The sequence below is a fragment of the Paroedura picta genome, chromosome 1, assembly GCF_049243985.1.
Source record: "Paroedura picta isolate Pp20150507F chromosome 1, Ppicta_v3.0, whole genome shotgun sequence".
NCBI lineage: Eukaryota > Metazoa > Chordata > Lepidosauria > Squamata > Gekkonidae > Paroedura > Paroedura picta.
The window spans coordinates 168,897,132-168,922,672 of record NC_135369.1 but is presented as its reverse complement, the minus strand read 5'-3'; the positions used below and the strand labels follow the sequence as shown (position 1 = coordinate 168,922,672).

At 46.5% G+C, this 25,541-nt stretch overlaps 1 long non-coding RNA gene across 1 annotated transcript in view; it reads right to left on the bottom strand.

The window, feature by feature from the left end:
- Positions 1 to 8,071: 8,071 nt before the first annotated feature.
- The window catches only part of LOC143824296 (uncharacterized), a 31,047-nt gene continuing 13,577 nt past the window's right edge, over positions 8,072 to 25,541 (bottom strand). The window contains exons 3-4 of the long non-coding RNA XR_013226749.1: positions 8,639 to 8,713; positions 8,072 to 8,503 (exon numbers count right to left, since the gene is read on the bottom strand). This is a non-coding gene — a long non-coding RNA (uncharacterized LOC143824296). The remainder of the gene's footprint in view (positions 8,504 to 8,638; positions 8,714 to 25,541) is intronic.

The window sequence follows — 25,541 nt, the reverse complement described above, 5'->3', positions numbered from 1 at the left end:
TCCAGGATTCGCAGTGGGCAGCGGGAGGGCAGGCAGCTGAGGTTTGCGCATGATGGCTGGGGGTGGCGGTGTTGGCGCAGCAGCCCCGCGGCAGTCCCCATCGCAGCGGCGCCATTTTGGGCCGGGCGTGGGAGGCATCGGCGGGCTGCTGGCGTCGGAGCGGCTCGGCGGCGTGGTCGTTGTGAGCAGCGCCATCTTGGCAGCAGTCGTTGTCCGTGGAATGGGCGGCGGCGGCGGCGGCATCCTGGGGAAGCGTGGGACGAAGGTTTGTCCTGGCCGCGGCAGCGGTGAACTCCGGGGCCGGTCGGGCCAGCGGTGGCGTGCAAGTGGGGGTTTGGGGGTGGGAAGGGCGCATTCTGGGGTGGGTGGGTGGCTACGGATGCTGGGGGTGGGGGTGGGAAGTGCTCGGGTGGCGGCTGGCGGAGTAGGACATAGTGGAGGGCAGTTTGTGGGGAAGGGCAGTCACTGGGCGGAGGGGAAGAAGTTTCTCTGAGGAGCGAATCAGGAGCCGGGAGAAATGGGGTGCAGAAAGGATTCGGTGGTGCTCTTTACCCTACAGCAGTGGTCCCCAACCTTTTTATCACCAGGGGCCGGTCAATGCTTGACAATTTTACTGAGGCCCGAGGGTGTAGTCTTTTGCTGAGGGACGTTGCCACTGCCTGAGCCCCTACTCCGCTTGCTTTCCTGCTGGTGTGCCTGACTTCATGCCACCTGCTAGGGGGCGCTGCCAGCAGCAGCTGAGTAGTGCCACACCGAGGGGGAGCAACAGCCATGGTGTCCGCTGGAGAGCAGCAAAGGTGAGCCGGTGGCAGAGTGGAAGAGTGCCCCCAAGGCAGCAGCCGGGGAGGAGGACAAGGAGGATCCGCGGCCCGGTACCGACTGATCCATGGACCGGTCCTGATCCCCGACCGGGGGTTGGGGACCACTGCCCTACAGTTTCCCTGATCCTGAACAAGTTATCATTATTCTTGAAACATGGTTGAGACTTCCTTCGGGTTGCCAACAGACCTGTAGCCAGAATTTGGGGGGGGGGGGGTAGGTGGCAATTTTTTTGTTTTGTTACGGGTGCCGTTTAACATAGTAGAGAACAGCCCCATCACATACAGAATGGCCAGGTTCATCCTTCCAATGAATCAAGTCAAGTGATACATCACACACAGTTATCACCGGAGAGGAGAAGAAGAGTTATTGGAATCTGAGTTGCAGTGTAAATAGCTTGGCTCTGGGATTTAGAGCAATTCCCAGCTAGTATATTGGCTCTGAACACAGATATTTCAGCTTTGAAGCTCACGGCATGGCTTCGGACAAAGTCTCCAACTCAAAAGTGTTGTTACTGCGGTAAAATAAAAACAGGACCATCGCCTGTATTGTGCAGTAGAGTGGAGCAGAAGGACTCAACGTGGTCCCCGTGGCACCACTGCACCCACCAATACTTCTTCTGGTGCCCACCAAGTATTTTCTCAATGTGGGCAGGGCAAGGATTTGCCCAGGAAAGTTCTGATTTATTTGGGGGAAAGCTGATGGCCAGTGCATCGTTTTTAAAGTGTGGCCTTGGTGCAGCTGCCATCATCTCACAAGGATCTTAGCTGCAGGGCTGAAGTTAAGCTCTGGCAACCATTTTGTGGATGGCGCTACTTCCTGTAGCAGCCATTTTGGGGGAGCTACTTTAGTGCTTTGCCCTTCATGCCATGTCAGAATCCCAGAAGTGACCCCAGTCTCAGAAGGGCTGGGGACCACTGTTCTAAATCCTGACAGAATAATATAGGGAATGTTAATATTTTAAGGCTGTATTTCTTGATTGCTTTCAATACAAGGCCAAATCAAACTAAGATCCCTGTGGTGATTTTAGACGCTGTACCTTAAAATTGAAATTATTAAGTCGCAGTGGAAATGTAATGGAGGAATTAGTTGTTTCAGCGGGTGGCTGTTTAAAGTGATGATGGTCAGTGGGGTGATCAGATAATCATGGTGTGGGAGAACAGTAACTCCCAACTCCAAGAGCTTGGTGAAGACAGTGTCATTGCCTTCGCCTCAAACAGGCTCCATGGTATTCCCAGGAGCTTCGGGAGAGGAAGAAGGAAGTGAGAAGGCTTGAGCGAGTGTGGAGGAAGACTCGTGACGAAGCTACAAGGACATCTCATCGCACGCTTATGAAGCCGTATGAGAATGCGGTGAAAGCGGCGAAACGAGACTTCTACGCCGCAGAAATCGCGTCCGCAAGCTCTCGCCCAGCACAATTATTTAAGGTAATTAGATCACTTACCGCCCTGGAAGAAGGGCGACAAACGATAAGGGAATTGGAATTGAGCTGTGTGGCATTATCGAGCTATTTTGCGGACAAAGTCCTGTCGCTCCGCCATGACCTACCTGCCACGATTGATACAGTTAGTGAACTGGAAGCTCCGTGGCCGTCAAGGGGGTTAGTGTTTGATGGCTTCAGGCGGCTCTCTGTAACCGAAGTGGACAAGTTACTGGGTTCAGTGAGGGCGACCACTTGCCCCTTGGATCCCTGTCCGTCCTGGTTGCTCAAATCGGGCGACCAGCGGATAGGAGGCCCCTTGAGGGAGATTGTCAACCTCTCCTTAACATCTGGAGAGTTTCCCAAGGGGCTTAAGGAAGCAGTGGTACGCCCCTTACTGAAAAAGCCATCATTGGACCCGCGGAACCCCGCCAGTTACCGCCCAGTTTCACATTTGGCGTTTCTGGGTAAGGTGATAGAGCGGGCCGCAGCGGACCAATTCCTAGGTTTCTTGGATGAAACTTCGGCCCTCGACCCATACCAGTCTGGCTTCCGCCCTGGCCACGGGGTGGAGACCGTGCTGGTCGCCCTCATGGATGATATCCGGCGCCAGCTGGATCGGGGCGGCTCCGCCATTCTCGTGCTTCTAGACCTGTCGGCCGCATTTGATGTGGTCGACCACGAGTTATTGGTACACCGCCTCACCGGAGCTGGAATAAGGGGGACTGCGCTTCAATGGCTGGTCTCCTTTCTCCAGAACCGGATGCAGAGGGTTGCGATGGGGGAGAGTATGTCGAGCCCTTGTGAGCTCCCTTGTGGGGTTCTGCTGGGGGCGATACTTTCTCCCACACTTTTTAACATCTATATGCGCCCTCTAGCCCAGCTGGTCCGGGGTTATGGGCTGGGTTGCCACCAATATGCGGATGACACCCAGCTCTACTTCCTAATGGACGGCCGGCCGGACTCCACCCCGGATACATTTGCCAGCTGTTTGGAAGCGGTAGCTGGATGGCTCAGGCAGAGTCGCCTGAAACTCAACCCCTCCAAGACGGAGGTCCTGTGGCTGGGCAGAAGAGGGCAGGACCAGGAAGCGCGCCTCCCATGCCTGAACGGGGTGCAATTAACACCTGCACCAGTTGCCAGGAATTTGGGAGTGACATTTGATGCCTCCCTCTCTATGGAGGCTCAGGTCACCAATGTAGCTCGGACAGCATTTTTCCATCTTCGCCAAGCCCGGCTACTAGCGCCCTACCTGTCCTCGGAACACCTGGCCACAGTGATCCATGCAACGGTCACTTCCAGATTAGACTTCTGTAACTCGCTCTACGCGGGCTGCCAGGGTCCTCACTAGAACACCTTTGAGGGCCCACATTCAGCCGGTGCTTCGTCATCTGCACTGGTTACCAGTCTGTTTCCGAATCAGATTCAAGGTATTGGTATTGACCTTTAAGGCTATACGTGGCCTGGGTCCCGTCTACCTGCGGGACCGCTTGGTTGCTTATGCCCCCCGCAGGGCACTCCGCTCTGCGGGTATGAATTTACTGGTTGTCCCGGGCCCACGGGATGTGCGCCTGGCCTCGACCCGGGCCAGGGCCTTTTCAGTCCTGGCCCCAACCTGGTGGAACGAGCTCCCGGAAGAGCTAAGGGCCCTGCGGGATCTACCAGCTTTCCGCAGGGCCTGTAAGACGGAGCTCTTCCGCCAGGCATATGGTTGAGGCCAGGGCAGCTCTCCCACTAATCCATCAGAGGATCCCCTCCAATATTGAGATCTCTAACACCGAGATCATGGTTAGATCTATTGTATCGGTGCCACCCTCTTCTGAACATTATGCTCTCCACCAGGCTGAACGAAGATCAGAATTGTGACCAATGCCGCTATATGTTATGTGATATGTTATATGTAACTTTTAATTGGGGTTTTTATGGGGATTTTATTGTGTTTTAACTATTTATGTTGTAAACCGCCCTGAGACCTATTGGGAGAAGGGCGGTCTAAAAATTAAATAATAATAATAATAATAATAATAATAATAATAATAATAATAATAATAATAATAATAATAATAATAATAATAATAATAATAATAATAATAATTGGTATATATCCCCTTTTTCACTACCCAAGGAAGTTCCAAAGCATCTTACAAACATATTTTCCTCTCTGCACAACAAACACCTACTGTGAAGTAGATGGGGTTGAGAGAGCTATGAGAGAACTGCTCTAAGAGAATTGCAACTAACCCAAGGACATCCAGCTAGCAGTATGTGAAGAAGCAGGAAGTGAGTGGAATCCCACCATAAACAAATGAATCCCTAGAGCACATGGGTCAGAATTTCCTGCAACCTCGCCGATGACCACTGGATGCCACTAGTGAGCACACAGGCACAATTCAGCTGCTTAAAGAGCTTAACAACAGCCGTTCAAGGCTGACTTCACCAAATCACTTGCTGGTTGCAATTCCAACAACAACCCAACTGGAGGTGAAAGAAGGCAGGGGAGAATGGAAGGGGCTGGCAAAAGAGGGAAAGAGAAAGAGGGAAACAGGATGGGAGGCAAGACCTAAGAAAGGGGCTGTCCTACTCAGCAGGTATCTTTGGTTTGCAAGAGGTGCAGCAGTGAGGCAAGGGCTCCACACACCCTCCCACAAATAGCGTTCACTGATCAAGGAGAGCATTAAGCTGCTTTGCCACCCATGGATCCACAGCTCCTAAAGGAGGACGGGCGTGGGTTTCCCAAGTGCCTGCTTGGAGCCATGGGGCCATACACAGTGTTTTACCCATCCTTCCTCTCCACCCCTTTCCAAGTGCAAGCTTTCAGTATGCCTCCTCCTTCCCTGCAGGGAGTGTAGGGGAAAAAACCTCCAAGCTCGGGTTGCCAGCTCTGGATTGGGAAATATCTGGAGAATTTGGGGGTGGAGCTGCGAGTAGGTGTGATTTGAGGCAGGGAGGGACCTCAGGGGAGTATAATGCTATGGAGTCCATCCTCCAAAGCAGCCATCTTCTCCAGGGGATCTGATCTCTGAGCTGTAAAACTGGGGGATCCCCAGGTCCCACCTTGGACCATGGGGTTTGTAATTCACAACAGCTGCCAAGCCCTTAAGATTTCAGAGACCCCCATCTCCTTTGAAATTGGCAAGAACTTGAGCACAGTGTTGGGGAAAGGGTCAGGGGACAGGGCAGAGCAGAGCAGAGCAGAATGCAAGAAAGGAGCCCTGTGCTTATTGCCCATGGCCAAAGGCTTGCCGGCATTGCTTCTTCCCCTGGAGCTCCAGTCCCTTGAGCCACCAGCATCCTTGTTCAGAACCTCAGAAGGCCGCAAAAAGCTGAGCCAGCACAGATGCTGCAATGCGCTTAAGAGGAATTCCAGCAACCACCTGACAGTTACAGCAGTTTCTCAGTGGAACAGGCTTCCTCGGGAGGTGGTGGGCTCTCTATCTTTGGAGATGTTTAAACAGAGGCTAGATATCCATTTTATATTTATTTATTTTTAATTTATTACCTGACAGATAATAAAATAAAATATTTTACCATCTGACAGAGAGGCTGATTCTGTGTAGGTTCAAGAAGGCAGCAGGTTACAGTGGATGAGCGACAGGGTTGTGAGTGTCCTGCATAGTGCAGGGGGTTGGACTAGATGACCCAGGAGGTCCCTTCCAACTCTATTATTCTATGATTCATAGAATCATAGAGATGGAAGGGGCCATGCAGGCCATCTAGTCCAACCCCCTGCTCAACGCAGGATCAGCCCAAAGCATCCTAAAGCATCCAAGAAAAGTGTGTATCCAACCTTTGCTTGAAGACTGCCAGTGAGGGGGAGCTCACCACCTCCTTAGGCAGCCTATTCCACTGCTGAACTACTCTGACTGTGAAATTTTTTTCCTGATATCTAGCCTATATCGTTGTACTTGTAGTTTAAACCCATTACTGCGTGTCCTCTTCTCTGCAGCCAGCAGAAACAGCATCCTGCCCTCCTCCAAGTGATTCTATGATAGGAGGTGGGAATGCAGAGAGTGAAGCTTCAGCTAGGGTTCCTTTTTGTCCCTGCTATTTTTCTGAGAGAAGCTCCCAAGCCTGAGCTGTATGCTTCTGATTCTTTGAGCTTCGAGGAGAAGGGTTGGGCGTACATAATCTGTACATAACAGGTTTCTTTCTGCACCCTTTCAGCTTGGACAAACGCTGGCAGCAAGAGACATGGCTAGTCCTTGAACCGAACCATGAACCCATACGAACTGGGAGGATGTTTCACGAACTGATCCGCTTCATAGAGGTTTGTGAGCCATTTAAAGTTTAAATCCCTGCTTCCTGCTCCCCGTGACTTTTTGTGGGCAGCAGAAAGCAGAGTTTAAATGGCTGAGTCATTTAAACCCAACAGCTGGGTGATGGGGAACTCCCTGCCAACCTAGCTGTTTTTCTTAACCACCATGACATGCACCATTTATGGAAGTTCATGGCAGTTCTTCAGATCACAAACATCATTTTGTGAACCACAAACCAGCCAAGATTCATGTCGAAGTAAAGTTTGTTAGCTGATTCATGCCTATTCCTATTTAGCACATACAATTCACAGTATAATCATGAACAGGATTACAACCTTTCAAATCCATTGAAGTCAATGGGTTTAAAAGGGTATAATTGGCCTAGGACAGCATTCTGAATGTCTGTTCCAGGGACCACGGGGATTTTCAGTTTCTTCCCGTTGAAAATATAAACTGAAACCCTTTCTCAAAATTCAGGCTGCCGAAAAGGGAATCTGCTTGATTTCCACCATTTTTTAAAAGACTTCCATGCATTCATTTGGTATGGTATTACTTTTTAAAAAATCTTTTGGCCTGTCCTCATTTTTGTGAGGCGCTCCTTGTCACATGACTCAAATAGGCTATGCTAATCTGTATGCAAAATGCGCCAGAGGCCAGAACAATAACGATCCTGTTTACATTGGAATAACTATATATGATATTGCTCAACATATCAAAACAAAGCATATGAAGATAAAGAACAAGGCATTTCACATGTAATGCATAAGCATGAACTGCATGGGCAGAAAACAAGTAATGAATGATCCAAGCGTGTGTCTAACTTTCGTTCAACGTCTGGTGCCTCCAGCATTCAGGTGTGCTGGTCTATCACAACAGCCAAACATCTGCTTCTCTGGGAGCGCAGAACCCTGCTCATATACAGTGAATAGTCTTAATTCTGTAAAGGTTGTTCATTATTTTTTAAATAAACTGGCAATTCTCAAACCACAGTTATTTTTGAGTGTTCTCTGAGTACTCATCTGAAGAATATATTTCTCCTGTTTCTCCGTCTTGCATTAAGAAAATGCATTATAGCCCCAGCTCTCCACACTGAAATGGTATGGTCCAAACTCTCAGTTTGCCATGCTGTAGCCCAAAGTTTACTCAGGTTTTGCAGTGACACAAAGAGCCTCTTGTGGCGCAGAGTGGTAAGGCAGCAGACATGCAGTCTGAAAGCTCTGCCCGTGAGGCTGGGAGTTCAATCCCAGCAGCCGGCTCAAGGTTGACTCAGCCTTCCATCCTTCCGAAGACGGTAAAATGAGTACCCAGCTTGCTGGGGGATAAACGGTAATGACTGGGGAAGGCACTGGCAAACCACCCCGTATTGAGTCTGCCATGAAAACGCTAGAGGGCGTCACCCCAAGAGGCAGACATGATCCGGTGCTTGCATAGGGGATATCTTTACCTTTATACAGCTGGAGCAGAGCACAAGAGGTTCTATATTATTTATTTATTTGAATTTCTGAACCACCCTTCCATAAGACCCAGGGTGGTTCACTTGGAATGTAAACAAGAACAATACATCAAACTCCGTGACTATATTGAATGAAAGGCAATAGTAATAATAATAACAATAAACAGAAAAACTCTTACAGAGTAAACAATCTAACAGATCCATAAATAGTTGTCAGGATGTCCAAAGGAGTCCCAGGCTCCCAGAGGCTCTCTCAGGCGATTCTCCCAGAACCACAGAGAGTCCCAGGCATCACCCTGCCCCCCATCCCGACTCAAGAGCCAAGACCAACAGACAGAACAAACCCCCTCCACTTAGCCCAAGACCCACGCCAGCAAAGACCAACACCCAAGGCTTACGAAATGCTGCAGCAACCTCAGAAGGCGGGGAAGATGGCGCCCAAGCACTCTCCAATGACCGCAACAACAATGACACTGTGGCAAGCTCTGAAGATCCAGAAAGGGTCTGCGGCTGGGGGAGGGAGATGAATCAACCTCCTCCCTTGTGGAAACACCCCTAGAGAGCAGAGAATGCCTCGGTGAAGGGAGGGAGACAGTCAGGTGAAGGCGCAGGTAAAAAGGGATGCGGGGGCCAGTGTAATCATTGGACTCCCCCTCCCAGAGAACCCCTGGAACCTCCAAAGACACTTACCTAAATGCTGGATAACTGGTGGAGACTTCTGGGAGGTCGCTCCTGGAGAGGCAAAACAGCCACACAGAAACAGCCCTAAAAAGGAAGAAACAGAAGGGATTAGGAGGAAGGGCAGGATTAAAGAAACTTCAGGTGAGGATAATAAGGGGGGAGGAGCCAGGGTGGATAAACGTATAAAAAGGGGGAAAAGAAGGGACACCAGGGGGGGGGGAGGAGTTGTTAGATTAAGGTGACCAGATTTTAACATTGGTAAAGCGGGACACCATTGACCGGGGGGGGGGGGGTTCTTGATTAAAAATTTGGTCTATATGGAGCAACAAAAAGTTTCATAGAATGCATGGAACGCAAAAATAGTATTGTAATATATATATATATATATATATATATATATATATATATATATATATATATATATATATATATATATATATATATATATATATATATATATATATATATATAATTTCAACATAATTACAGTTTGCCAGGTGCCCCCAGATGTCCCTCCAAAAGTGGGACAATCTGGTCACCTTATGTTAGATGGATAGTGGTGGTGAAGAGTTTGGAGACTTTACGGGGGAAAGGAAGAGAGGAAGCGGAGGCAGATACAATATACTGAGCGAAACTCCCAGATTGCCGAAGTGGAGGGTTACACTCATAGAGGTTCCACTGCTGAAACTGAAGAGGAAGGCTTGGATGGGACTTCTTTGTCCTCAGCATCTTCAGAAGGCTCAGCAGAAGCTCAAGTCTGATGGAAGGACTGTGGGAGCATTGCCTGTATCATTGACCTCTGCAATAAAGATCAAACCCTAGGAGGGCTGTCAAAACCAATTCTGCGTCCGTCGTCCTTTGGGGCCAGAGGTGCAAAAATTTGTCAGCTAGAGGAGCCAACGCCAGACCCTTGCAAAGTGGTGGAGAATGTGGACACAATGACCCCACTAGGTAGGCCACAACCCCACATACCACACTATAGGTGTTGGCAAACCACGCATAGTTCTATTGACGGGAAACCACCTGCCATAGACATCCCAATGGAAACTGCTGAAGTTAATCCACAGCTGCTGTCCAGCACGGACTTGACTAGGTTTGGACAGTGGTTAGCAGACCATCAAGCACAACTGATCAGGGAACTGAGTCAACAGCAATGAGACATGCAAGCAGTGTTGGTCAATAGTCTACGTCGGATGATGGACATGGGTAGACCTAGAAACCCTATGGGAGGTGGACTGGGAAAACCCACCTGGACATCTCTGACCAAATTTAATTCTGAAGATGATATAGAGGCATACTTCGAAGTGTTTGAGCCAGCTGTGGAGGTAGCCCAATGCCCAAAAACTCAGTGGGTTTTTGGCTAGGACCCTATCTTACAGGGGAAGCTCAAGATGCATTATGAGCCTTGGAGAAGAAAAAGGCCAGTCTATGATATGGTGAAGTCAGTAATATTGGATCACTATGAAATAATGAGGGAGACTTATAGACAGCGATTCCGAGGGATCACCTTTCAGTTGGGGAACAATCCCTGCACCTTGGTGACCAAATTAAAGGATGCCACCATGCAGTGGTTGAAGGAAAGAGAATTGTGGAGGGGATCATCTTAGAACAGCTCTTACAAGTTGTTCCAGTGACAGCCCGCCATTGGATCATTTGCTAAAAGCCCGCCTCCCTGACCAAAGCTATCACCCTGTGGGAGAATTTCCTAGCTGCGGAAGGGAAAGATCTATACTGTGACCCACCCCAGGGACACTAGAACATGGGGCCACCCAAATCCCAACAGACCCACACTGAAGTAGGGGGCAGGATGCCTGATCAACGGAGAGAAGGACAGGCCCAATTTATGATGACAAGACCGCCATTTCAGATGGGGGGGGGGGGCGAGGAATCAACCCAGTAAGTTGAGGAAATCTGCCTGGTTTGTTTTCCCTTTGAAGCTTCCTGCATTATTTGGGTTCTCATGGGTGGGAGTGGGATTAGAAAGGGGAATATGTCATGTTTAATTTCCTGAACCCCAGTTCCAACACAGTATATGTTGAGTTTGCTTTCTTGTTTTAGAATAAAGCTATCTTTTCACCAAGTCTAAGACTGTGTTTTCTGGGCAACTGAAGAAACATGGCACATGGTTTATGATTTTAAAAAAAATCAGGAGAGAGTTCTACATAATTCTGCACAGATTTTAGTATCAGTATTATTATTTATTTCATTTATATGCCACTCTTCCCTATGGCTCAGGGTGGCTTACAAGTTTAAAACATGAGGAATATAAATAGTATAGAAATTAAGATAAAATTACACTTTCAGTATTTTGACTAAGCTTCCCCATACCTTTGAACTAAAGGCCAATATATATATTGTTAAAATTTAAGTGGAGAATAATAGATCATAGAATTAGTGAAGGTCTCCATCCTCAGCACATACTAGGTGGATACCTAAATAATCAATGCCATTTGATTTTATGCTCATAAAATAGTTATAGGAGGAAACAACCACTGATGAAAATGCTACATTGAAAACAGTACCAATCTAGAATCCATTTTGGTTGTTTGATTACTATTAAAAGAAGAGATAAGATAAACTGTATTTTTATCTTTATTCATTGTTAAATTGTTTAACTGTTAGTTATAGCCTAGGGTAGGTTCTTTCTTCTGCTTGTTATATCCATTTTGAACTGTTATCTTTTAGACTCGGATGTGCCTCTCCTAACCTGGGGAATGCATTCCATTTGGGCTTCAACTAGTGCATTTTTAAATAGCTTCCAAGAATCCTCTAAGGATTTGACTGACTTGTTTCCCTTTCAGCTGTATTTTAACTATTTCCCTCATTTTTGTAAAGCTCCTTCTTTTGCAATCAAGTGTTACCTTTAGACTTTACAGGTAACTTTCCACTGACCTGAACACTGCACTGAATTGCATTGTGGCCCTTGTGCCCAATGCTGGCACAGTCTAAAAATGCAGTAAAGCTGAGCACAAGCTGCTTAATAAATTGGTTTACTACAGAACAAACTTTCTGGGGGAAAGCAGAGAAACAGGGAAAACCTTGACAAGCCAATCAAGAGACAGGAAGGGAACAATCTGAAATTGGGGGAGGTCCCTAACACCTGGCTATGCTAGCTAGCTGTTTCCTTTCTTGCCCCTGCAGGATAGTCTTGTCATCCTTCTATATTCATGCACAGCACATCTTGTGTATTCCAACACCCAACTGGGTGTAACAACCTCTACATCTCTCAACCCGGTCTTGAGACCCTCTTAGAACTAAATCCAAGATTACCACCAAAACTATTCCAGTGCACAGTTATTTCAGCATAACTCGAGCACATGTTTACCCAGTCAATGTGAAGCTGGTTGAAGTCTCCCAGTATAATAACATTATCTGGTTTAGTAGTCACCTCTCTTATTTCCTTTTCCATCTCATGATCAGTCTCAAGGTTTTGATCAGGCAAGTCACAATCATTGCACACACACCCCTTTTTTTTTCTTTCTAGTAAGCTTAGGGCCCGGTATTTCCATTCACGTTGCTTTTGTTCCCCTGACGGTTTCTAACTTATTTGATTCTGTGCCCTCTTTGATGTACAATGCAACACTTTCCCCATCCCACTTCACCGAATGCAGTGCAGCATAAATCCATCAATCTGATGACCACAACAGGAATTTGTGCAGGGGATGCATGGAGAACATTACAAGAGCCAGCTTGGTGTAGTAGTTAGGAGTGTGGACTTCTAATCTGGCGAGCCAGGTTTGAATCTATGCTTCCCCACATGCAGCCAGCTGGGTGACCTTGGGCTCTCCACAGCACTGAGAAAACTGCTCTGACTGAGCAGTAATATCGGGGCTCTCTCAGCTTCACCTCCCTCACAGGGTGTCTGTTGTGGGGAGAGGAAAGGGAAGGCGAATGTAAGCCGCTTTGAGCCTCCTTCAGGTAGAGAAAAGCTGCATATAAGAACCAAATCTTCTTCTCCTTCTACACAGACAGGCTCAAAGCAAGGCTTAATATAAGGCTCACCTACCATCAGGTACTCTCACATCCCCTAAATATTGTGAGGTAGGCGAAATGTTAAATGAAGTACAAGATGAAATTAGACAAGCAGATAAAACAGGATGTTACATATGTATAATGAAATAATTACTATAAGGGTAAGCATATGCAAGATATTAACACCCGTCGTGAGTTTAGTAGTCTCAGGTCCCTATTATGTCTGGAAGGGGGTACATTATCTTAAATTTGTTGATGAATTCTCGTTCAGCAATTTCACATTGGATTCCCTATTTGAAATTCTTTTATAAGTACCATATCTCTTGTTCTATATCAGCAACAGTAGGCCCTGGAAGATTAAAATATTACTCTACAGGTTTCTGAATATTGCTGTTTTAAATGTCAGCTCTATTTCCATTTATTCTTTTGTGTAGTGACAGATCTGTTTGTCCAATACAGGGAGTAGCTAGACATTGCTGACACAGGAGGGCAAAGGAAAGAACCCAACATTAGATAGTGAAATGTTTCACTGCATGTGGGTTGGGACCCAGAAGTAGGCCACAGAGCCTCCAGAAGTGGGTCACAGGCTCTTGTCGCCTTATGGCAGCTGTTTCCTGGGTGCCCAGCTGAACTCATGCTGAATCTCCAAGGTGGGGTGCAACAGATCAGCACTCTGTGATGAGCCCAGCCAAAGCTGCATAGAAAGCAGCATTTTGCGCCTCTTTGCCCAGCTCAGCAGTAGCAGCAGCTGGCTCTGCCATCCCCCTCCTTTCCCCTCCCCTCCCTTTCCTCTGATGGTAATGCCACGTAGCTGTTTCTCAGCAGTCACTAAGGTGTTTTGTTTTAAAGGCCATTTGTGAGCTGTGCCTGCAGTCGCCACAAATGGCCAGTGGAATGACCTTTCCCAAGTAGAGATGCCAGCCTCCAGGTGGGACTTGGGGATCCCCTGTATTTCCAGATTACAGAGATCAGTTTCCCGTGGAGGTGATGGCTGCTTGGAGGATGCATTAAATGACAACATATCCCACTGAGGTCCCTGCCTTCTCCAGGCTTCATCCCAAATCTCCAGGTGCTTTCCAGCTTGGATCTGGCTACCTTACTCTCCCCCCCTCCAATCCCTTGTGGAAGGCCAGTGGAGAACTGGGATTTCCCAGGAAAGGTGTCAGGTGCTGTTTCTCCTGCTGCTTGCTCCAGCCCTGCTCTCTGGCGATGTGCATGCAAGGGTGGTTGCATGCTTGGTGGAGGGGGACATCGGCAACTGCACCAAGTGCATTATACTTTGGTAGTCCACAGGAGAGAAGCATCAAGACCCAGCTGTCCTTGACTCGTTTTCTCTGATGGCTGCGGAAGTCACAATTTATGTCCATCATCTGTTCCCACCTCTTCAATCTTTCCTTATTATGCTTCCAAATGAAACTATCCAATGAACTGGTTCTGTTTGTGAACCAATGTATCTATTCATGGTTTACTTCATGGTTCAGCCACGAACCTCCAATCGAAACCCCCTCCCCCCCCAAAAAAATATGGTCATACTCATCCCTGTTTGTGATAGAGAGTCAGAAGCAGACAATATACTGTAACCATCATGGTGTAGGGATAGACTAACATGGCTACTCTTCTTGAATCAAGTGAAGAAGTCCACAGAACTGTACGCTGGAATGAAATTTTGTTGGCCCCCCAGGAATCCTTTTTGTTGGTCAAACCATCATTCGGTCGGCTCCTGCCAAGAGTGCCTTGTCAACCTGAGAGGCACATTTCACCCGTTAGACAATAAAGGTGGGAAGATTAGCAAGGTTTTTGCCCGAGAGATGAAATATCACTTGCATGTGAAATTTCGTGTTCTTCTGATGAAACGTACTTTAGACAGACTGGCGAGACATTAAAAGAAAACGCTTCTACTGCCCCCAAGCTCCTTTAGTCTTGTCTAAAAGACATTCAAAGAAAGGGCTGAGAAACATTTTTAAAAGATACTTGCAAGAAGGCCTGGGGCGAGGGGGGGGGATTGATTTTGATCCAAATGATATCATCTAATCAAAAGCAGGATCAGGCCAAGCTCTCTCCTTCTGTCTAGACTTTAGAAGGGAGGGCTCCAGACTGTGGCACTCTGAATTAACACTTGGGTAAGCTTCCTTTGAATTGACCCCACCTCTTCTTTTCCAGGCACTAAGGCTTTTAATGTAAACCTACGAGGACATTTGAATAGAACTGGTTAGAGTTGCTCGGCTGATCCGAGAGGGGACATTCTTCATCAGTAAATATATTGTGAATTGGACAGTTCTTCCTTCATTTGCTTTCAAGCCATGGGACTTCATACAGCAGCCATTCTCAGCTTCTTAAAAAAATGTTGAGAACCCCCTGGAACATTCTTCAGCCTTTGAGAACCCTCAGAAGTGGCACAATTGTGCAGAACATGGCTGGGAAGCAGAGCTGTGTACACACCCACCCAGGGTCCCTCCCCTTCCCACCCTCTCCAGGCCCATCATTGGCCATTTTGGTGGAGGGAAGACAGGTTGACATGACCATATTGGACCATATCACCCAATAAACGTTTAACAAATTTTAAAATATATATAAAGATTTAATTAATTCCCATTTGGGAAACCCTTCCAAGGCCATCAAGAAACCCCAGGGTTTTATGAAACCCTGGTTTAAAAAAGCCTGCCGTAGAGTGTTGTTGAGTCGGATGACCTTCTGTGAAGGTGTCTCCACTTGGTTCTGCGGCTGAGATTAGAAGTGAACAGGAACAACAAACAGCCACATCGGTGTGAAGAGTGGCTTCTAGAGAAACTTAAAATATATACTTATTTTGATTATTCCAACCATTGTATGCAGGAATCTGCTTTCTACAGAGGCTGTTAAGGCCAGGATTGTATATTCTGACTGGCAGCTTTCCACGGCCTCAGGTCTTTCCTATCCGTTAGATTTGAGTCCAGTCCCACCCTAGAAGTCAGCAAGAGTTTCAGAGTGTCGGCTTTTTTGTCAATTCCAAGCCTATTTCAATATTGCATGCCATTACCTAGGTAAGAGGTAGTCAACCTGTGGTCCTCCAGATGTCCATGGACTACAATTCCCATGAGCCCCTGCCAACAAACACTGGCAGGGGGTCATGGGAATTGTAGTCCATGAACATCTGGAGGACCACAGGTTGACTATCCCTGACCTAGGAGGCTTTTGGAACAAGTTCCTGCGCAAATGTAATATAATTTATCCTCAGTCAGTATAAACTGCTTTATGTCCCACCTATAAAGCTTTGGCGTGCTATTGTAGAACTGGAAATGATTTATGAGGATAATGTGTCTGTTGCTCAAGTGGAGTTTGCACCTTTGATCGTGATGTTCATAACAGAATATATTATGTTTAAGTTAAATTATTGATACACTGCATTGTATCGTGTATGTTTCATGGCTTCTGTTGGAAACCTCCCCAGGCCAGCACACTGGGAGGGGCAGGGTATAAATCAAATAATAAATAAATAAACTGAGTTCACAACAGTGAACTTGCTGGGAGTGGCTGATTGAAAGTGCTCATGGCTGATCTTGAAAAGGGCTCATAGACTTCCTAATGGTTTCCGAATTCTTGGTTTGACAGAAAAAGAGAACTGAATGTTCAGATGGGGAGACTTCCAGGAACATACTTGCTGCAGAGGAAGATAAGATGCAAGAAGAGGGAAAAGATAATGATACCGAGGACTCTAGCGACAACACATGTCAAAGTTTCCATGCATTGTAATCATGTTGGAAATCATATCAGTGGTTATCACTTCAGTTTTTTCATATGTGCTTCGGCAGTGTTGAAAAATTCTGTTTTGCATTGTGATGTACAACATCTCTTTCCACTATGAATTTTCGCTCTCTCTGTACCCTTTCACCATCATTTTGTCTTTCTTGTGCCTAGTTTTGTTTTCTTCCCTTTCTTCCTTTTGTTTGAGGGAGATAGGGATAGGGATAGGGATAGGGATAGGGATAGGGATAGGGATAGGGATAGGGATAGGGATAGGGATAGGGATAGGGATAGGGATAGGGATAGGGATAGGGATAGGGGTAGGGATAGGGATAGGGATAGGGATAGGGATAGAGAAATGTAGCCTCAGTCTCCCACTGCTTTCCAGGGCTGCAGCAGGAGAAAATATCAGGAGAAACTAATAATTCAACAATGCCATGAAATCATTTCTGATGCAAGCCCATTAAAGCTATGGTAAATTTAAATCTTTCCCACCCAACAGAATTGCCATTGTTCAGTTGGCAATGCTATGAGGCCATTTTTTCCTTCAAATCCTCAATTCCTCAGGGGTTGGAAATGGGGGATGGGGTGGGTAATTCCCTGCACAGGATGGGCAGATCAGAGAGAGAGAGAGAGAGAGAGAGAGATCATGTGACTAGTTGAAGGTGAAGCACTTTGGAATACAGGTTCCCTCATGTTATGATGTGGGTTAGTGGATCCTGCCTCCATGCCTGCTTGTATATTTGATAAAGCAAATATTGCAAGGCTACCGTGTTGTCTCCTCCAAAGGAAACCAATCTGGGGAGCTCTGAACCAAGTGAAGAGCTCATTACAGTAGTTAAGACTGGACATTGATGCCTTTGTCTATTTACCTTTTTCCCTCTCTTGTTAGACAAAGCGGAGATGGCCACTGTCTCCCACGTCTAGATTTATAGTTTATTTGTTTTAATTTTTTTAATTATACTTCAGCTTCTACACTGCCACTCCCCAAAAAGGCTCGGGCAGTTCACAACACAAATATAAACCCCCATAAAAACAATATTAAAATCCCCAATTAATCCCCCTCAACAGGAAAGCTCCCTCCCCTTCCCAGCTCACAGATCATCTGGAAACAAGCCTCAGGGGAGATCTTCCTAGGGGGAGCTCAATAACTTGACTGTGGGGCCCTGATCTTCCTTGCTCTAGCCTCAACCAAAAACCTGGTGCAGGAGCTCTGTTTTGCAGGCCCTGCAGAACTGTGAAAGCTCTGACATGGCCCACAGCTCTCCCAGGGGCTCATTCCACCAGGTAGGTGCCAGGACCAAAAAGGCCCTCGCCCTCGTCATGGCCAGGCAAACCTCCCTCAAGCCAGGGACTTTCAACAAATTCACACGCACTGAGCATAAAGTTATGCAGGGGACATAAGAAGATAGGCAGTCTCATAGGTATGTGGGGCCCAGAGATTAAGGTGACCAGATTGTCCCACTTTTGGAGGGACATCTGGGGGTGCCTGGCAAATTGTACTCATGTTGAAATTTAAAAATATATATTACAATACTATTTTTGCGTTCTATGCGTTCTATGAAACTTTTTGTTGCTCCATATAGACTAAATTTTTAATCAAGAGCCCCCCCCCCCTAATCAATGGTGTCCCGCTTTACCAATGTTAAAATCTGGTCACTTTATTAAAGATTAACACCAAAACCTTGAACTTGATTAGGGCCGCCACAGGCAACTAATGCAGCTGTCTCAGCACTGGCTGCAAATGGGCCCTCCATGATGTTCCTGTGAGGACCCTAGCAGCTGCATTCTGCTCCAGCTGCAATTTCCGGGTCAAAGCCAAGGGTAGGTCCACATAGAGCAAATTACAGAAGTCTAGTCTAGAGGTGACTGTTGAACGGATAACTGTGGTTAAGCAGTCAGAGGACAGGTAGGGCACTAATAGCTTTGGCTGGATGGAAAAATGCCGAGCGTGCTACACCAGTGACCTGGGACTCCATAGACAGGGAGGCTTCCAGGACTACTCCCAAATTCCTGGCAGAGGCCTGATGTTAAGCTGCAACCCCAGGTCCTGATCTGCCACTTTCCTGCCCAGCCATAGGGCCTCCATCTTGGTCAGGTTAAGTTTCAGATGACTTTGCTTTATCCATCCAGCTATGGCTTCCAAACATCTGGTGAATGTATCTGTGGGGGGGAGTCCAGGTGGCCATCCATCAGGAGATAGAGCTGGGTTTCATCCGCATATTGGTGACAGCCCAGCCCAAAACTCCAGACCAGCTGGGCAGAGGGTCTGAAGGGACTCCACAAGAGAGTTTATAGGGATGCAAAAACTCTTCCCCCACATTCACCCTCTGTGTCCGGTTCTGGAGGAAGCAGTGCAGCCACTGAAGGGCTGTCCCTTGAATCCTGGCCCCAGTGAAACAGCTGGTCAGCAACTCATGGTCAACCATGTCAAATTTAGTTAATAGATCTAGCCTAACAAGGATGGCCGAACCACCCTGATCCAGCTGGCTCTGGAGATGATCAATCAAGGCAACCAGCACTGTCTACACCCCAAGGCCAGGATGAAAGTCCGACTGGTATGGATCGAACATCCAGAATGCATTGCTGCAATTCACCATATATAGAACTATCTTTGAAGGTGGTCCGGCTGATTCAGAATGTGGCCACCAGAATACATTGGGGCTTATTGAAATGGAGGAGGAGGAGGAGGAAAGAGCTGTTTTTTGTACCCCATGTTTTACTGCCCAAAGGAGACTCAAAGGGGCTTACAAAATAGCTTTCCCTTCTCCTCACGGACACCCTGTGAGGTAGGTGGGGCTGAGACAGCTCTGAGGGAACTATGACTAGCTCAAGGTCACTCAGGTGACTGCATATAGAGAAGTGGGGAATCAAATCCAGCTCACCAGATTAGAGGCTGCCATTTTTAATCACTACATCAAGCCACTCTTATATTCTGTGATGACACTGGAATATTTATTTAGGCTACAAGATCCCACTGTTTATGTACATGTGTCTGGCATGTTAGAACTGCACATTAAATGGCACAGGGGTATGCTAAATTGTGATTTTGAGATAATGGACCCCTGATGAAGAGACTAACGAAACACATTTAGCCTCCTGTTTCATTATGTCAAAAATGAGTGTTTTATACATTGCATTTACTTTGAGATACTATTGTTTGTTTCTCAAAGTGTATCTGACAGCTTTTTAAAGAGTACATTTACCTATTGACTTTTTCCCAGCACGATTCATGGCGTGAGGCTAAATCTGCTTCCATTCCTAGATGAGAACTGAAATTAATGAATGTTCTGAAAAATGGTGAAGCCCCAGGTGTACACAATACAAATTGGCATGCCATGGCTGATCAGCACCTGTCCATCAGATCATCTGGTTCCATCTTGTTGGGCTTTGCAGTTCGTTGTTCCTTTCACACAGGCGTCAGCTATTATGTCTCCACAGGTAAGAATCTATTACCAATTATCTGTTGTATGCAAAACAAGCTTCCTCTGCTGGAAGAAGAAGAGTTGGTTCTTATATGCTGCTTTTCTCTACCTGAAGGAGTCTCAAAGTGGCTTACAGTCGCCTTCCGTTTCCTCGCCCCACAACAGGCAACTTGTGAGGAGGGTGAGGCTGAGAGAGCCCTGATGTTACTGCTCAGTTAGAACAGTTTTATCAGTGCTGTGGCAAACCCAAGGTCACCCAGCTGGCTGCATGTGGAGGATGAGCGGGAAGTCAAACCCAGCTCACCAGATTAGAAGTTCGCACTCTTAACCACTACACCAAACTGGTGTCCTGGTGACTTGAGAATTTTTTTGTAAACCATTACAATCGCTTCTTGAATTATTGTTGCTGAACTGGTGTGTGTGTGGGGGGGAACAAACTAATTTTGGGACTTTTGGGACTTGGCTTAGTCCTTAGTTCCTCCAGAGAAATAGATCTGCAGAGAAATAGAGTATTTTTTTTATTTTTTAGTATTATTTATTTGATTTCTATACCACACTGAAAATATGCAGTTATTAGTTACCTTTGGGCAAAGTACGTCAAAACCAGCTTCTACCATAGAGTTTTTGTCCAAATACCAGAGCATCACCCAGATGTCACTGACATGATGATGTCATTTCTGGTACTTGGCAGAGGTAACATCTCTACGTTGCCAGGGAAGTAGCAGGGGCCTCCCTCCTGCTCCTGGTAAATCCCCCCACTGGCCAGCTGGCTGGGGGGTGGGGGTGGGGGTGGGGGTGGGGCCCATGGGCAGAGAAGTGTAATAATAAAATAATAAATAAATAAATGCCAGCAAAGCAAGGAGATGACTCTGTTTTATTTGTGACCCAACGCTTCCTGAGATAACAGCTGCCCGAGGTTCAGGATTCAAAGCCTTACAAGAGCTTTGGACTGCCTTCTCCACATTGCTGGCTGGAACTTCACTAAGGTGACCAGATTGTCCCACTTTTGGAGGGACATCTGGGGGCACCTGTCAAATTGTACTTATGTTGAAATTAAACATATATATATCACAATGCTATTTTTGCGTTCTATGCGATCTATGAAACTTTTTGATGCTCCATATAGACCAAATTTTTAATCAAGACCCCCCCCCCCTCGGTCAGTAGTGTCCCACTTTACCAATGTTAAAATCTGGTCAACTTAAACTTCACACAACCCTTGCTTTTTCCTCCCCCCCCCCTCCCTCATTCTAACTAAAAGTCACCTACAGGCACTGGCACATCCCCCTCTCCCCGATCAATTAAGAAGGAGGGTGGATACTGACAATTGGAACTATTAAAGTGCAGAAGACAGCGTGTTAGAGAAACTGCTTTGAGTCAGAAAAAGGAATGTTGCAGATCTGTGGCAAGATTCGGGTTCAGATAAATCAGCATTCAGCAGGGTCAAGAGCTGACAAAAATATGAGTGCAGACAGGGCCCTGGTCAGGTATAATTCTCTGAGTCCTTCAGCAACACCATGTGGAGGTTGGTAACTCTACCACTAGGTGGCACCAACTATGAGGAAGATAGAAGGTGAAATTTTACTTGCAGGAGGCCAAAGGCCATAGCACATACCAACACACACACATACACACACACCTGCTAACTATGCATGCATTTCTTTGTATGCACAATGGGATGGATTTAGGGAAGGAACGTCATGCTCCTGCCTTTTCTTCTTCCTTGTACACGCCCAGTGTTCTTGCTGCCATCTTCTTCCCCATAGGGCCAAGATGCTCACATGCAGGTAGAAGCATTGTGGCTTCTCCAGCCCAGCTGTGTACATATCCTGCCAGGATAATTGGGCTGTAAGGAATTGCCAGGAAACCCGAAGCATCAATGGGATGAGAGAACACATCACAAGCAGAAACCCTCTTTTCAGCTGCCTTCCATTATTGCCTCTGACTTCAGAGAAGATTTCTATGTAATACGTATAACCAAGCTGGAGCAACTTCACCATGTCCCAGCAAAGATTATTTGTTACAGATAAACACATCTTTCAGCAGTTTCAGTAATTTTAGGCTTTTTGGTTCCTGGGCACAGGGAGAAATGTAGCTCAGCAATTAAGATTTGATCTGCTGCCCAAAGAACATGAGGAGTTCAAGTCCTTAATTTTGTGCAAAGGGATGTAGCAACTTGTAGTATTTAACTGTAGGGCAAGTTTGACTGGGGGTGGGTGGGAAGCAATGTTCGTGTAAGCAGCAGTTTCGTTGCCGATGCCAGGACACTCCTCTAACAGCCTGCTCTCATAAAGCATTCATAAAAGGTTATGAAAATAAGAAGGAGCCAGCTTGGAGTGTTGGTTAGGAGCAGTGGCTTCTAATCTGGCAAGCAGGGTTTGATTCCCTGCTTCTTCACATGCAGTCAGCTGGGTGACCTTAGACTAGTCACATGTCTCTTAGGGCTGCTCTCACAGAGCAGGAATATCAGGGCTCCCTCAGCCTCACCTCCCTTACAGGGTGCCTGTTGTGGGGAGAGGAAGAGAAGGTGATTGTAAGCCACTTTGAGACTCCTTCGGGTAGTAAAAAGCAGGGTATAAAAAGCAATTCTTCATCCAGCCATTCTCAAGAGCTCTTGGGGGGCTCTGGCACATCTGTAGCGGGGGTGGCTGGCAACTGAACCAATGAAACCCCTTTTTGTCACGTATGCCATCATTAATTGCTAGAAAGTTCAACTTCCATCAAAAGAAAGAAAAAGAAATAATGTAATCCATTTCTTTGTACGTTCCAGAAAAAAGATGAACACATGTGCTTCACATGGCCAAAAGTTCTAGAAAATTTATCTTGCATATTTATATATCAGACAAGCTATGTTAAGTATAGTTGGTTCACTCTTAGCTTAGGCCTTTTTTCACCCAGCTTATGGCACAAGCAGCCAGCCTACTGCAAGGGGCCCCAGAACCTGAAAAGGGCTCCTAAAAGGGCCATGGTGAAAAAAGCATTGAGAATGCCTGCTCTAGCCCATTAGCTCATAATGGCCCACCAGATGACCTTGGAAAGTGCACAAGCACAGGGAAAAGCCCATTGTTCTCTGTTGTAGTTGCTTGACATTATATTGCTCACCCACCCACCTGCCCTACCCAGCAAGTGGCATGGACTGGCCTGTACTCTGTATATAAGTCCTAGGCCTGTATTCTGTATTTACTCTACAGGTATGCCTGTAGAATACAGTAGTATTTAATTAAAAGAAACTGTTTGCCTTCATTTCTAATTATGTACCTTGCTGTGGCTCCCGCTATGAAAACAGTCCTTTCTGAATGCTCCTCCTAGCAACTAAATGTGAGAGGAGGCAGGGATCAGAAGATGGTGGCAGGCTACCAAAGGGAAAAGGTCCAAACCCCACAAGAGGAGGTTTGAGAGCAAGGGATTCCTCTGGGATTCCTAATGCCCTTGCATCTGCCAGAAGATAGAGGCTATAAAACAAGAGGCCTGGTCTCTCTATTCCAGGGGTAGTCAAAACTGCAGCCCTCCAGATGTCCGTGGACTACAATTCCCAGGAGAATGGGAATTCCCAGCGAATGCTGGCAGGGGCTCCTGGGAATTGTAGTCCACGGACATCTGGAGGGCCACAGTTTGACTACCCCTGCTCTATTCTATAATATGTTTCAAACTAATACGATAGCAAAATAAACAACAAAAACTAATTACTAAATATAATATATTTATAATAATTAATATATCTGATTCTCAACATGGTCCCATCTGTGGATTCTTAAATCGAGAGACTAGAGCCATGGATAGAGAAGACAAGTATTTCTCCTAATCTGGGGGAAGCCCCAGGTTTGTACAAAAGAAATGTAGAAGAAGAGTAATTAAAAAATAATAGAAGAGTGGCATCTCACCTGTACCTTTAAGGAACAAAATTCCCTCTGCATTTATGAAGACTTACTGGTTAACTGCAATAATTGTAATGTTGTTCTGGGCTTTCAGCTGAATCTATAACTGGCGTGGAGCCGTATTATAAATAAATCTGAATCTAAATTCCCTCTGTGCTGGCCATTGTGGTGGTTACTAGGCTACTACAATAGTATGGCCAGTTGAAGCCTTGATTTCTGTCAATGGTTGTTTTGACCTTGAGAGAAGACTTAATGGGGCCAGGCCCAACAGGCACCTTGAAACTATACAAGTTCTGTGACTCACCCAGGACTGGCTACTCATTACTGTTCAAGAACAGCCATGCCATGAAAGCCAGTGGAGTGGAGTGGTCAGAATTTCACACTAAGATCTGGGAGTCTTAGGTTCAAATCCCCACTTTGACACAAAAACCTCGCTGATCAAGTCACATATTTTCAGCATAACCTATATCACAGAGTTGTTGTGAAGATAAAATGGAAGAATTATGAAAGGTCCATATCGTGGGGAAAAGAGGAGTATAAAGGTAGTAAAATTAATAAATGTAGCAGAAGATGGGGGGGCCAATTTGGGTGAGTGAGAAGTCAAGAAGGAAGCGGGGGAAGGTGAGGAATTGGGGTTTGCCAGGAGGAAGGAAATAGTGTGGGGAGCAGGATACAAGGGAAATTCCCCTTGGAAATCCCTGCAGATTCCCCACCACACAACTGGGCATGGCCTAGCAGCCAGCTTCGCCAGATATTTCCCCCTGACCCCCCTCCTTCCACTTCCCTCTGAGGCTTGGAGGCTGCAGATCCCTGCTGCGTGAGAGCTGCCCCTGCCGGTGAGTTCCCTAACAGCGGCCTGCAGCCTTTCCAGGTCGGGGGAGGCTGTCCACAGAGTTCTTCCACTCCACCCCCCTAATCTAGCACCTGTTGTATTCCTGAATGCAATGGGTTTGGCCCCTAGTGTATATATATAATTAACTCCTACCCATTCGGGAAACCCTTCCAGGGCCATCGAGAAACTTTTGTGAAAGCCTGCAAGGGACTTTGAGAGGTGGTCTGCCATTGCCTGCCTCTACACAGCTACTCTAAACTTCCTTGGGGACCTGCCTTCCAAGTACTATCCAAGGCCAGCTCTGCTTAGCTTCTGAAATGTGAGGAGATCGGGCCAGCCTGGGCGATCCAGAAGCTAAGTTACGGCTCATCATAATTCTATGTTGTTGAAGTGCTTGGAATTTCAAAAGGGAGTGGGGAGTTACACAGCTCTGAGATACTATCTTACATAATCATGGGATATGGATTATTCCATGGGTCACAAGTTTTGCCGTCAAAGACAATGCGTGTGCAGATAATCACCAACTCGGAAACACTTTGATTTTACAGGCCACCTCGGAGAAAAGACAGCTGTGTAAAAAAGGCAAGGGACAACTTTTGACAGGATAGAACAGCTTCTGCTGAATTTGGCCACACATCTTCCATTCACTCTCTCTCTCTGCAGAGGGAGGGGGGCAACCCAAAACGTTGGCACAGCTTTAAATTATAACTCCGCTGCTGTGTAAACCTTGATGATCCGGCACACATTACAATTCATCCGCTTTTCCTTTCCTTCTCTCTGAGGCTATTTACCTAAACAAATGATTGCAGGTGTGGCTTATCCTTGGCATTTGCAGACTTGGCCCTGTGGGGAGGTAGACTTTTCCTTCAGGCATACGGAGGAAAGATTGGGTTCTCATGAGGACACCGAAAGGAAAATCTCTTTATGTAAAGGGAAGATGCACTTCATGACTTTAAAGATAAGCACTTGTCTGCAGTATTTCAGGCCATCCTGTAGACTAATTTCTATGCCACAAAAAGAAGTGGCTGATTGACAGAATTGGCATTAACTGCCTATATTACTAAGGCTTTTTAAATTAACAGCTGTTA